Source organism: Saimiri boliviensis, chromosome 7, assembly GCF_048565385.1.
Source record: "Saimiri boliviensis isolate mSaiBol1 chromosome 7, mSaiBol1.pri, whole genome shotgun sequence".
NCBI lineage: Eukaryota > Metazoa > Chordata > Mammalia > Primates > Cebidae > Saimiri > Saimiri boliviensis.
The window spans coordinates 109384394-109398933 of record NC_133455.1 but is presented as its reverse complement, the minus strand read 5'-3'; the positions used below and the strand labels follow the sequence as shown (position 1 = coordinate 109398933).

The following is a 14540-nucleotide window of genomic DNA, read 5'->3' as shown; positions in this document are numbered from 1 at the left end:
ACGACTGCCCTGCCCATCCCCCTCTTGGCTCCGGCTTCCGATGCCGTACATGCTCTCCTTTTCCTTTCTGCTCCATTCAGTTCTCCCTACCGCCTGCTCCCAGCCCATACCTTCCTGCCTCACTCCCCGTTCTCCCCCTTGTTCTTCACTCAACCGCCCCTCTTGCCTTTTAGTCTTAGCTCTCCTCCGCCGCTGCTTTCTTGCAGATTGTCCTTGGGAAACGGGGGAGGGGTGCTCGGGGAACAAGGGGAGGAGCCAGGTGGAGGCAACGAGGGAGGGTGAAGGAGGAAAGGCTTCCCAACCTCCACTAACAGATGCTGACAAGAAGGCTCCGCCTCCTCCTGCTTGCCTTTCTCCTCCTCTTCCTCCTCCCCCTTAGAACTCGGCTCAGATATGGCAGCGGCTTAGTTTCTTCACTCCTCAGAGTCCTGGGGTCCTCATACCTATGTAGAGACCCATCAGCATCTTTATTTAATGGAAATAAGAAATTACCTCGTTGCGTCACTTGTTTTCAACAGAGACAACTTTTTTCTAGTCCAGATTGCCTAAGACATCTTGCATTCCAACATCTTCAGCAACTGGTAATAAAACCTGTCCCTCTGGCCCTATCTGACCTCGATCCGTCTTTAAGCAAACATTTATTGGGAGTCTGTGTGCTAGATTTTGTATTAGGTGCTGAGAGATCTAAAAAAAATAATAATAATTATATATATATATATATATATATATATATATATATATAGTGCCTGCCTTTGAGGAACATTAAATTATGACATCTTCTATAGAACAGCCTCAAAAACTTCGTTTACATTTACATTACCTTTCTCAGAGAAAGTACAGTACAGCTAGCTACTTGGAATGGAAGTGTCTAGAGGCAAGGACGTGGCTGTGACAGCTACTTCTCAAGCCCGCAGTAGGGAGGTATGGGGGTGGGATTCTGGCAATGAAGCAAGCATATAAATTGGGTTCCACAGCAAACAGGATTTATAATGGAAACCAGTCAGATGCTCCCAGAGCAAGAGGTGCATCCATTACTGAAGTCTCGCCTTCCCTTGCACCACCTATCCCCTTGCTTCAGTGTCTCCACAGTCAGGTCTCTTCTTGCTTTTACCACTGCCCTTCCTCTTGCTTACTTTTATCTCTACCCCTGCACATTCTGGCATAAACAAAACAAATGCAAGTGACTGGGAGATAAAACCATTTGAGTGCCGGGCGCGGTGGCTCAAGCCTGTAATCCCAGCACTTTGGGAGGCCGAGGCGGGTGGATCACGAGGTCAAGAGATCGAGACCATCCTGGTCAACATGGTGAAACCCCGTCTCTACAAAAAGTGCAAAAAATCAGCTGGGCATGGTGGCACGTGCCTGTAATCCCAGCTACTCAGGAGGCTGAGGCAGGAGAATTGCCTGAGCCCAGGAGGCGGAGGTTGCGGTGAGCCGAGATCGCGCCATTGCACTCCAGCCTGGGTAACAAGGGCGAAACTCCGTCTCAAAAAAAAAAAAAAAAAAAAAACCATTTGAGTACACAAAATGAAAGCATTTGTGCTCCAAGTTGTACCATTAAGAAAGTGGAAAGACAACCCAAAGAACGGGAGAAAATATTTGCAAATCATATATCTGATGAGGGCCTGGCATCCAGAATAAAGAAAGAATTCATTTGCAACTCATTAAGAATGTAAACCAAAAATAAAATTCTAAGCCCCTCAACCATCTGAATGGACCCCTACCCTCAGCCAAGCTGAGGGTATTCCAAAGTTAATATGAAAAACTAATTCAGACCTTGATGGAAATGGGAGCCAGACATGACTCATTATTCCCTCCTTCCTTTTGGAATTACTGTTAGAACAGACTCTTTAAGTCTGATTAAGAAACGTTCACATCTATTCTCTGAAACCTGCTACCTGGAGGCCTCATTTACCTGATAAAGCTTTGGTCTTCACAACTCCTTATCTTAACCCAGACATTCCTTTCTATTGATTCTAGGTCTTTGGGTAATCACTTAACTCTTTTGACCAATTTCCAACCAGAAAATCTTTGACTCTACCTACGACTTGGAAGCCCCACTCCCTCATCCCCGCTACCAGTTGTCCCAAGACTGAATGAATTGTACATCTTACATGTATTCACTGATATCTTACAGCTCCCTAAAACATGTAAAACCAACTTGTGGCCTGACCATCTTGAACACATGCTCTCAGGATCTCCTGAGGGCTGTGTCATAGGAGGGCTAATGGTCATTCATATTTGGCTCAGAATAATATCTTCAAATATTTTACAGTTTGACTTTTTTCATTGACAATAAAAAGAAAATAACTCATTTTAAAAATGGGCAAAAGAGTTGACCAGAGAAGATATACAGGTGGCAAATAAACATGAAAAGATGTCAATATCATAAGTCATTACCGAACTGCAAATTAAAACAATAGGATACCACTACACATCTATTAGAATGATTTAAAAAAAAAAACAAAACCTGACAATACCAAATGCTAATGAGAATGTGGAACCACAGAAACTTTCATTAATTGTTGTTGGGAATACACAATGGTATAGTCACTGTAGAAGACAGTTTGACAGTTTCTTACAAAGTTAAATGTTGTCTTACCACATGATCCAGTAATAGCACTCCTAAGAATTTACCTGAATGAGTTGAAAATTATGTCCACGGAGAGATCCAAGATGGCTGATCACTAGCAGCTCGGGATTGTAGCTCCCAGCGAAAGCGCAGAGAATGAGAGGACACCACACTTTCAGATGAATTCTTGTTGCTCACGCACCAGGAGATTCCCAGCAGAGGAGCCCCACAGGTCGCCAGTGCGACTCTTGTGACCCGTGAGGCGGTTTTGCTGGCGCCTCGGAGCGTCGGTTCTTGGTGCAGAGTCAGAAAAGCACCATCAATCTTAACGCCGCTGATTTAGTCGGCGCAGTGGGTTGCTCAGATTTCGGAGCTGAGAATCAATAAGTTGGACGTCCACTCAGAAACCCAATTACAAAGACAGTAATTATAAAGACCACAGATGGATAAATCTACAACGAAGGGAAGAAAACAGCCAAAAAAGGCTGAGAATACCCAAGATCAGAACGCCTGTCCCTCAGCAGGGGATCCCAGTTCCTCATCAGCAACAGAACAAGGCTTGATGGAGAACGAGTGTGTTCCAATTACAGAAGCAGGCTTCAAAAGGTGGATAATAAGAAACTTCTGTGAATTAAAAGAACTTGTTCTAACCCAATCCAAAGAAACTAAGAACTTTGAAAAAGGTTTGACGAAATGTTAAAAAGAATACACAATTTAGAGAGGAATATAAGTGAATTGATGGAGCTGAAAAACACAAAACGAGAACTTCGTGAAGTATGCACAAGTTTTAACAGCCGAATTGATCAAGCAGAAGAAAGGATATCAGAGGTCGAAGACCAACTCAATGAAATAAAACTAGAAGACAAGATTAGAGAAAAAAGGATAAAAAGGAACGAGCAAAGTCTCCAAGAAATATGGGACTATGTGAAAAGACCTAATCTACGTTTGATAGGTGTACCTGAATGTAACGAAGAGAATGAATCCAAGCTGGAAAATACACTTCAGGATATTATTCAGGAAAATTTTCCCAACCTAGCAAGGCAGGACAATATTCAACTCCAGGTAATACAGAGAACACCACAAAGATATTCCTCAAGAAGAGCAACCCCAAGGCACATAATCGTCAGATTCACCAGGGTTGAAATGAAGGACAAAATACTAAGGGCAGCCAGAGAGAAAGGTCGGGTTACCCACAAAGGGAAGCCCATTAGACTCACAGCAGATCTCTCAGCAGAAACCCTACAAGCCAGAAGAGATTGGGGGCCAATATTCAACATCCTTAAAGAAAAGAATTTTCAACCAAGAATTTCACATCCAGCCAAACTAAGCTTCATAAGCGAAGGAAAAATAAATTTATTTGTGAGCAAGTAAGCACTCAGAGATTTCATCACCACCAGGCCTGCTTTACAAGAGCTTCTGAAAGAACCACTACACACAGAAAGGAACAAACAGTATTAGCCTTTCTAAAAAATACCAAAAAGTTAAGAGCATCAATATAATGAAGAATTTACATCAACTAATGGGCCTAAAACCCATCGGTATGCTGCATCCAGACCCATCTCACATGCAAGGATACACAAAGACCCAAAACAAAGGGATGGAGAAAGATTTACCAACCAAACGGAGAGCAAAAATAAACAAACAAAAAGTAGAAGTTACAAATTTTGCCTCTGATAAAATAGTCTTTAAAGCAACAAAGATCAAAAGAAGCAAAGAAGGACATTATATAATGATAAAAGGATCAATGCAACAACAAGAAGAGCTAAAGATCCTAAATATATACGCACCCAATACAGGAATTACCCAGACATACAAGACTTATAAAGAGACTTAGACTCCCACATAATAATAGTAGGAGACTTCAATATCAATATTTGACAGATCAATGAGATAGAAAATTAACGATATCCAGGACTTGAACTCAGATCTGGAATAAGCAAACTTAATTAACATTTATAGAACTCTCCACTTTAAATACACAAAATATACACTTTTATCAGTACCACATCATATCAACTTACAAGTTTAAATTAAATATTGTTTGGATCCTTGTTTGTTATTTTCTTCCCTCATTTTTTTTCATGTCTCCATTATTAAGCACAATTATAGGCATACCCATATTTAGACTGCATTCCAGCCCGGGCAATAAAGCAATACCCCCATTCTCTCTCCTCCCTTCTCTTTCTCTTTCTTTCTCTTCTTTATTCTTTTTTTTTCTTTCTTTCTTTCTATAAAAAAAATTTAAAAAAAAATTATGTCCACACAAAAACCTGCACATGAATGTTTATAGAAGCTTTATTCATAATTGCCAAAAACTGAAAGCAACCAATATGTCCCTCAAAAGTGGAATAAACAAACTGTGATTCAGATACACAATGGAATATTTTTCAACAATAAAAAGAAATGATCAAGCCATGAAATGACATAGTGAAACGAGCCAGTGTGAAACGGCTGCATACTGTATGATTCCAACTGTATGACAATCTGGAAAAGATAAAACTATGGAGACAATAAAAATATCAGTTGTTACCTGGGGCTTGGGATACAGAAGAGGAGATGAATAGGTGGAGCACAGGGGATTTTAGGGGCACTAAAATGATTCGGTATGATGCTATAACAGACACATGACCTTCATTTGTTATGACATTATGCTTTGTGAAATTCATAGAACAAAGAGTAAATATTGGGTTATCAATTATGACATTTGTACCACTTGCATTAGTCTGGTACCCTTGTCATAATTGATAACCCAATATTTATTGGTTAAATAACCCAATATTTAACCCCAATGTAAACTATGGAACTTAGCTGATAATAATGTATAAATATTGGGTTATCAATTATGACAAGTGTACCACACTAATGGAAGATATTAATAAATAGGTAAAACTAGCCAGGCACAGTGGCTCACACCTGTAATCCTAGCACTTTGGGAGGCCCACGCAGGTGAATTGTCAGAGCTCAGGAATTCAAGACCAGACCGGGCTACATGGTGAAACCTCATCTCTACAAAAATATAAAAAATTAGCCGAGTGTGGTGGTACATGCCTGTAGTCCCAGCTAGTCAGGAGGCTAAGGTAGAAGAATGACTTGAGCCCGAGAGGCAGAGCTTGCAATGAGCTGAGATTGTGCCATTGCACTCCAGCCTGGGCAACAGAGTGAGACCCTGTCTCAAAAATAAAAAATAAAAATATGAGCAAAGGCCTGAATAGACATTTCTCTAAAGACAATATATAATGGCTAGCAAGTACAAGAAAAGAGGCTCAGCATCAATAGCCATTAGGGCAATGCAAATCAAAACTCCTTCATTTAAGTTAAAATACTACTTCATATCCATTAGAATGGCTATTAACAAAAAAGAAAGAAAGAAAGAAGGAAGGAAGGAAGGAGGGAGGGAAGGAGCGCCACTGAACTCCAAGAACAAGACTCCATCTCAAAAAAAATAAAATCACTATAAGGAAGACTTTATTCAGAACCATTATGATAGGTATAGGGAGCACAGCAATGGGATTTTGTAGTGGAGAAGAGAGATTGAGTGCAACTCCAGCAGCATGGGCAAGTGGAAATTTATGGCAGGGTCGGGGTCAGTGGATGGAAATTACTAAGAGGAAATATCAGGGGTAAGGAAGATTCTGGCTAAACCAAACTAACAGGATTCTTGCTAAAGACAAACCAGGGTCATAAGACATCCTCTGGGGGCTAGGGGAGGAAGAGAAACCTGATCAGATATCAAGGATGACCATATACTGAGGATAGCGGGTGGGTTCTTGATAAACTGACTTAGCAGGATTCTTTGCTAAAACTGGATTTTACAAGAAAGTACATGGATAGGTCTAGGAGAAGGTTTAGAAACCTGACTAAAGTCTGGCAGAGCAGAAAGGGCTCAATCATCCCCAAGAGTTCCTGAAAAACTAAATGAGCACAAATCAAGAATATCATTTCAAAGGACACCTAGGCAATATTCAGGTAAGTTAGGGGTTGGGGTCCTAGACAAAGAGAATTTTCTTTTTCTTTTTTTTTTGAGATGGAATCTCACTCTGTTACCCAGGCTGGAGTGCAGTGGCACAATCTCGGCTCACTACAATCTCTGCCCCCTGGGTTCAAGTGATTCTCCTGCCTCCTGAGTAGCTGGGACTACAGGCACATGCCACCACGCCCGGCTAATTTTTGTATTTTTAGTAGAGATGGGATTTCACTATGTTGACCAGGATAGTCTCGAAATCCTGACCTTGTGAACCACCTGCCTTGGCCTCCCAAAGTGCTGGGATTGCAGGCGTGAGCCACCACGCCCGGCCAAGAAGGAGAATTTTCTTAGAAGCACTTAGGTCTTGCCTACGGTCATCTTGGTGCAATCCACAAACTGAAGATGTTGAGTTAAAGTAGCAAAAAAAAAAAAAAAAAAAAAAAAAAATAGAGTAGCTTATGGAAGATATACTTCATATTAAGAAATGGCTTGCTGGGCGCGGTGGCTCAAGCCTGTAATCCCAGCACTTTGGGAGGCCAAGGCGGGTGGATCACGAGGTCAAGAGATCGAGACCATCCTGGTCAACATGGTGAAACCCCGTCTCTACTAAAAATACAAAAAATTAGCTGGGCATGGTGGCGCGTGCCTGTAATCCCAGCTACTCAGGAGGCTGAGGCAGAAGAATTGCCTGAACCCAGGAGGCAGAGGTTGCGGTGAGCCGAGATCGAGCCATTGCACTCCAGCCTGGGTAACAAGAGCGAAACTCCGTCTCAAAAAAAAAAAAAAAAAAAAAAAAAAAAAGAAAGAAAAGAAATGGCTGTAAATTTCTTTCTGACAAGAATCTTGAGAAACTCCTACTTGTTATTAATTTATTCATATATTTAACAAATATTTATTGAGGACTCATGTGCTGGCCACTGTGCCAGCTACTAAGCTATATAATAAGGTCTCAAGGGATTTGTAATCTAGAGGGATTTTCAAATGTTCGTAGGAAGTTTAGGTGTCATTGGACCTGGAATATCATTGAAAAAAATCAATAACCCCATTAACACTAGTAATGTATCATATTTTAATGACATGAACATATTAAGGCAGATGGAATAAAAAGAAGTGAGACCTGGATGGTGGGAATTTGTCAGTGTTTAGTCAGTAATATTTATAGGAATGATACCAGTAGATATGTTTTCCAGCATTAGAAAGATGAATGATATGAAACAGGGATACAGGTAGTTCCTTAATAATGGATTTTCTGCCAGGCACGGTGGCTCATGCCTATAATCCCAGCACTTTGGGAGGCTTTGGAGGGTGGATCACGAGGTCAGGAGTTTGAGATCAGCCTGGCCGAGATGGTGAAACCCTGTCTCCATTAAAAACACAAAAATTAGCCCGGGTGCAGTGGCTCATGCCTGTAATCCCAGCACTTTAGGAGGCTGAGGCAGGCGGATCACAAGGTGAGATCAAGACCATCCTTGCTAACATAGTGAAACCCCGTCTCTACTAAAAATACAAAAAAAAATTAGCTGGGCATGGTGGCACATGCCTGTAGTCCCAGCTACTTGGGAGGCTGAGGCAGGAGAATTGCTTGAAACCGGGAGGTGGAGGTTGTAGTGTGCTGAGATTGTGCCACCGCACTCCAGCCTGGGCAACAGAGTGAGACTCTGTCTCAAAAACAGAAAAAAAAAAAAAAAATACAAAAATAGCTGGGCTAGGTGGCAGATGCTGGTAATCCCAGCTACTTGGGAGGCTGAGGCAGGAGAATTGCTTGAACCCGGGAGGCAGAGATTGCAGTGAGCTGAGATCACACCACAGCACTCTAGTCTGGGCAACAGAGCAAGACTCTGTCTTACTTAAAAAAAAAAAAAAAGGCGCTGGGCGCGGTGGCTCACGCCTGTAATCCCAGCACTTTGGGAGGCTGAGGCGGGTGGATCACGAGGTCAAGAGATCGAGACCATCCTGGTCAACATGGTGAAACCCTGTCTCTACTAAAAATACAAAAAAAATTAGCTGGGCATGGTGGCACGTGCCTGTAATACCAGCTACTTAGGAGGCTGAGGCAGGAGAATTGCCTGAACCCAGGAGGCGGAGGTTGCGGTGAGCCGAGATCGCGCCATTGCACTCCAGCCTGGGTAACAAGAGCGAAACTCTGTCTCAGAAAAAAAAAAAAAAAAAAAAAAAAAAAAAAAAAGAAAGAAAAGAAAAAAAAATGATTTTCTTTCCTTTTAATTCTAAACTCCAAGACCATGCATTTCCCTTTTTCCTAATATTCTATCCATCAAACAACTTTTAAACTTCAAATATAGTTTCCCAGGAACCTTAATAAATTGGACTCAACACTTTAGCTAGTTACTATTGACTTATTAATCAAAATTGGATTCATAATTTTATGGTGGACTGATGTTGGAAGAGAATGTCTGAGATCTCAGTAGTTCTAGAAAATATGTATGGTATCTGTCTGATCACCATTCCAAGGGGTGAGGGTGATGTTGAGAAGCATACTTTAGGACAGGGTGTTGACGCATGAAGCCTACAGATGAACACAGTGCGGTGGCTAAGGAAGAGTGGGTTGAGGAAGAGCTCTAAGCATTGTCATACAAGCTAGGGTGCCTAAGCAAAGTGTTGGGAATAAAGTGCACAGTTCAGCAGTGTTCGAGGACCACAGACAACAACAGCAAAGAAGCAAGTTACAGAGTCAAATAACAGATGGCACCAACAAATTCCTGAGGCAATCAAACTAAGCCAGTAGCTAGATTTTTACTCAATCCAAGATAATTTTCATTGCTATTATGCTATCATAGGGCTGCAAGAGAACAACCTTGGACCCTTTCTCCAGATTAGAAAGTTGAAATGTCCTGGGTTTGTGCTGGAGAAGAACCTGAGGACCTCTGATAGGTCTCTCAAGAGGGCTTATGTCTACTCCAATGATTAAACTATGAGTATTGGCCATGATACTGCAGGAAACTTAGAACTTTGTCCAGATTACACCTAGCTTTCTTCAGTTGTTGAGGCTGGTAGCTACAATTAAGAGTTCAGGGTAGCTGGACCTGGGGGGAAATGAAAGGGAAAAAAAAGGATTGAATGCATAAGAAGAAGGTCAGTTGGAGCCAGAAGACCACGAGCTTAAAGCCCATCATTCTCTGTACCCTCAAGTATTTGGTGGTGGTGTTCCTATTTTCAGCATTTGAGACAAAGCTAATGTGCACGGAGGAGAGCCAAATGATAATCTCGTATGAGGATCAGCATAAAGAATACGCCTTTCAGCAGTTACTTTATGCTGACCCTCAGTGCAAAGGAAGACATTTAGAAGGTTCTCTTAAGCTTCTTAGAGCTCTCCAAAGATCAGCCAGCCACTGGAGTGTTGGTAAAGTTCAGGTACATTGCAGGATCAAAAATTAAAATTATTATGAAAGAAGGAATTACGGGGTAGATAAGCATGAGATGTTTAAAGAAAATTCTCCAGCAGCTAATTAGGTAGGGCCCTTGAGCAGAGCAGCTGTGGTATTCTAAAATAGCTAATACATATGCTCTGTCTGACCATTAACCCTGTATATCATGGACAGGTAAATGAAGATATGGAGAGCTTTGGGCAATGCCCTCCAAACCAGGATAAAACTAAACAGTACTGCCAGGCAGTTGAGTAGTACATGTAGATAAAAGATCTCATTGACAATGATTACCAGAGGCTGACACGGGGTGGGGGGCAATAAGAGGATATTGTATGCCATACACATGAGTACATTCACTACCACTAGGACGGTATCATGATTATTACATGGGTACAGATCTATTTTAAGACCACTGTGATGAGAAGATGAAGAAGACAATGCTAGTGATGGTGTACCAGGACATTTGGGAATGAGAAGTAGGTATGGCAGTCACCCAGGTGTGACTCTAGCCTAAGAGAAAAGCAAATAGCATATAACAGGTTTCATATATCCATTCAAAAATACTGCAAACGTAGTACATGTTAGGCATTGTTCTAGACTCAAGAGGATCCCGTATTGGAAAAACAAAATGAAATAAAACAAATATCTCTGTCCTTATGCAGCTTACATGCTAGTGAGCAAATAATATAATAAACAAATTAGTCAAGTGGTGATAAATGCTAAGAGGAAAAATAAAACAGGGCAGAGAAAGAGAGTGACATGCATGTTATTTAAGTAGGGTGAACCAGAAAGACCTCACTGAAGAGATAATATTTAAAAAGAGGTTTAAATGAACAAGGAAGAAAACCATGCAAAGTATGATCCAGGGGAACAACTTTCAAATAGAGACAATAGCAAAGGCAAAGGTCTGAGATGGAAAAGTTAGGAGTGTCATATCAGAGGAACACTAAGAGTCCTTTGGACTGGAATCAGAATTATACATGGACGATAATGATTTGGTGGGTCAATGTTGTGAAACACTTGCAGCAATTAGATATGGGCCTCTCTCTGGGTTGAAACAATTATATATCTGGCCCTCTCACCTCTGCACAAGCCATGGATCTTATATAGTCATTACTTGACTAATATACTGCTTGTTATCTGCTTTTCCCCACTAGAATGTGACTCCATGATAAACAAACCCTGAGCACAGGCATGAAACCATTGTCTGAAGAGTCATCTTTAGCTCTAGCTGGGATAGAATGACTCCTGGAGACAAAGCACCCTCCACCAGTCACTGATATTGAGGTTCCTGACACAGGTCACCTGTCTGGCTATTCTACCTCACCTAGCAGAGACAGGCTGAGTTTCTTTCTTTTTTTTTTTTTTTTTTTGAGACAGAGTTTCGCTCTTGTTACCCAGGCTGGAGTGCAATGGCGCGATCTCGGCTCACCGCAACCTCTGCCTCCTGGGTTCAGGCAATTCTCCTGCCTCAACCTCCTGAGTACCTGGAATTACAGGCACGCCCCACCATGCCCAGCTAATTTTTAGTATTTTTAGTAGAGACAGGGTTTCACCATGTTGACCAGGATGGTCTCAATCTCTTGACTGCATGATCCACCCGCCTCGGTCTCCCAAAGTGCTGGGATTACAGGCTTTAGCCACCGCACCTGGCCTTTTTTTTTTTTTTTTTTTTTTGAGACGGAGTTTCGCTCTTTTTACCCAGGCTGGAGTGCAATGGCATGATCTCGGCTCACTGCAACCTCTGCCTCCTGGGTTCAGGCAATTCTTCTGCCTCAGCCTCCTGAGTAGCTGGGATTAAGGGCATGCGCCACGATGCCCAGCTAATTTTTAGTATTTTTAGTAGAGACGGGGGTTTCACCATGTTGACCAGGATGGTCTCGATCTCTTGACCTCGCGATCCACCTGCCTCGGCCTCCCAAAGTGCTGGGATTACAGGCTTGAGCCATCGCGCCCGGCCGTGGCTGAGTTTCTTCTTGTACTCTAGTTGGTTTAAGACAATGGTTCTCTGTTGATACTAGCGGAATCAGTATCATCTGGAAACTGGTTAGAAATGCACATTCTTGGGCCCTATTTGTGATCTACTGAATCAGAAACTCTGGTGGTGGTGCACAGCAATGCGTTTTAACAAACTATGCAGGTGAATCTGACACAAGCCAAAGTTTGACAACAATTATTCTAAGCTGTGGAGGTCCAAGAACACCATCACTTGAAAAATGAATCTGTCAGCCTCAAAGGTCTGGATGCCTCCTGTGGGGTCACTTACACCAACTACAATCAACTTATTGAGAAAGATAGTTCAGGGAAGAGGTCACAGGTGACAAGATGATTCCCATTACAGACTGAAGCCATCACTTTCAAGATCTGATTATGGCAGAAGTAAACAAACTCTTCAGCAGAGGTATGTTACCTCAACCTTGAGCCAGATAAACTTCTTCTTTCCTTAAAAAAGTAAGCTTTGGGGGTTATCAGAACAGAGAAGACAAATATTTATTGTATAAGACAATCCTGGGAGCCTTCCTCTTCAGATATGCTAAGCCCTCATCAAACACAATGTGGAAGCCTTAGCTCTTTAGCAAACATATAGTCCATGGAATATACCTATAGGCTCTTAAATACATGTCTCTGGGTACCTGAGAGGTAATTTATATGTACAAATTGATGGAAGATGAAAGAAGTATTCCACAGATCTACTGATACCCTTGCATATTTGACTGAAATAATAGCATTTGTAAGGTTATTTTTCCCACTCAATGACCTTCCCAATTCAGTTGACATTATAAAAGCCCTAAGAATTTAAGCTCCATAAGAAGACTCAAGTTCTGTGGAACTGATTCTGGAAGTCTGGGGTCAGGAGGTCAATGATGAATAATGACTACGTTGAGATTAAGACAATCTTAATAGAGGCAGAATTCCCATTGATTTTCCCTCAGCAAGGGTCCAGCTTCTTTGATTACTACAACATAGCATATATACAGAGAATTACAGAGAATCTTGTCTCTTGATGCACAAAGCAAATAAACATGCTTGAAGGGAACTTGGGCCATGGACAGCAATCGTAATCTCTACACTTCAGTTGCACTCACAATGTTGAGGCAACTGCATCCTTGTCTGCGTAACTCACGTAGGTGCAAGTGTAAAGAATACCCAGGTACAGAGGATCAGAAGGGCAGCAGGAGGCATGAGCAATGCTGGTGATCAATGGCCTAGATGAACCGAAGAATATGAGAGTACTGTCTCATCTTCCAGGGAAAAGCTGTGACACAGAAGCAAATGGGTGAAGCACCACTCCTTTGGAATGCTTTCCCATTTTCAGGTCACTAGAAGTAGTGTTGAGAGTCACTAGTTACCTAGGCAGGTTGCCCATCATCAAAGTCCTTATACACAGGAGAGGCTTTATGTCTAGTGGGCAGTTGGATCTGCTGGATCAGAGCCCGGACCACAAAGGTGCCTGCTACCCCTGAGCATTTGTCCTGGAGATAACTGTTCCACACTCTCACCTATCTTGAAACACTAACCACCTTTCTTTGCAAAGCCTAGGGGTCAGGAGATAGGGGTAAAGGGTAAAGTCTAGGTGACTCGCACCCTTGCTATGCCCCAGTGCAGGATCAGGTGGCTTTCTTACGCTGGGAGCTGATCCTCTATGAGCCAGACACACACATAGCCCACCTCATATAGTAAGGCAGAGCTGCTTATACTGATAGGCAAAGAGTTGGAAAAAACAGCAGCTGCTTCCCTGACACAAGAAAGAAAGATATTCCATTTTTCTTAAGGATTAGAGCACAGAATCTCCATATATAACTGCACTTAGGACCAGGCGTGGTGACTCATGCCTGTAATCCCAGCACTTTGGGAGGCCAAGGTGGGTGGATAACAGGGTCAAGAGATCAAGACCATCCTGGCCAACATAGTGAAACCTCATCTCTATTAAAAAGACAAAAATTAGCTGGGCAGAGTGGCACGTGCCTGTAGTCCCAGCTACTTGGGAGGCTGAAGCAGGAGGATAGCTTGAACCCAGGAGGCAGAGGTTGCAGTGGGCTGAGACTGTGCCATTGCACTCCAGCCTGGCGACAGAGTAAGGTTCCATCTGGGAAAAAAAAAAAAAAAAAAGGCAAAACAAAAAACCCCCTGCACTTAGAACAAGCAGAAGAACAACCTGGAGGGAGTCCCTGTTAATTTTTCAGGCTGGCAGAACAGAAGGACATCAGGCCAGGTGTTTTGTACGTCTGGGCACCAGTAGCTCTGTGCTCATCTCTGCTATTTGATGACATAAGTTCCTCACCACTTCACTGGTGCCCTATAGTGATGCATTAACTAGGGGTGAGAAATGGAGCAAGGCAGTGGCAGCCTTCTTATTAGAGCAGAAAACCACTCCGGTTCCTCTCCAATCCATCCTCCACCCAGGAGCCAAAAAGATGTTTTAAAACACAATGTGATCCTATCATTCTTCAGTGGTTTCCCAGAGCACAAGTGTCCATAAGACTTAGAAGGCACTGCACAATCTGGCTGTTACACCACCTGTATTGTTCACTCTCCATTATCAAGTCATATTGGCCCATTCTAGCCCTTTGCATTTCACAGCCTATTGTCCCCTTTTCTGGAAAGCTCTTCTCTCTTTGCC

The 14540-nt window shown here is 42.3% G+C and overlaps 1 protein-coding gene across 4 annotated transcripts in view; it reads right to left on the bottom strand.

The window, feature by feature from the left end:
* The window catches only part of PFKM (phosphofructokinase, muscle), a 46712-nt gene that overhangs the window by 26290 nt on the left and 5882 nt on the right, over positions 1 to 14540 (bottom strand). The window contains exon 1 of one of the 4 annotated variants that reach the window (XM_074403192.1): positions 111 to 344. The exons of 2 other annotated variants lie outside the window; for them this stretch is intronic. The gene's annotated coding sequence lies outside the window, so the exon portion shown is untranslated. Of the gene's footprint in view, positions 1 to 110; positions 345 to 14540 lie in introns of those variants that run through there. One more of the 4 variants, XM_003941440.4, reaches the window with a different exon arrangement.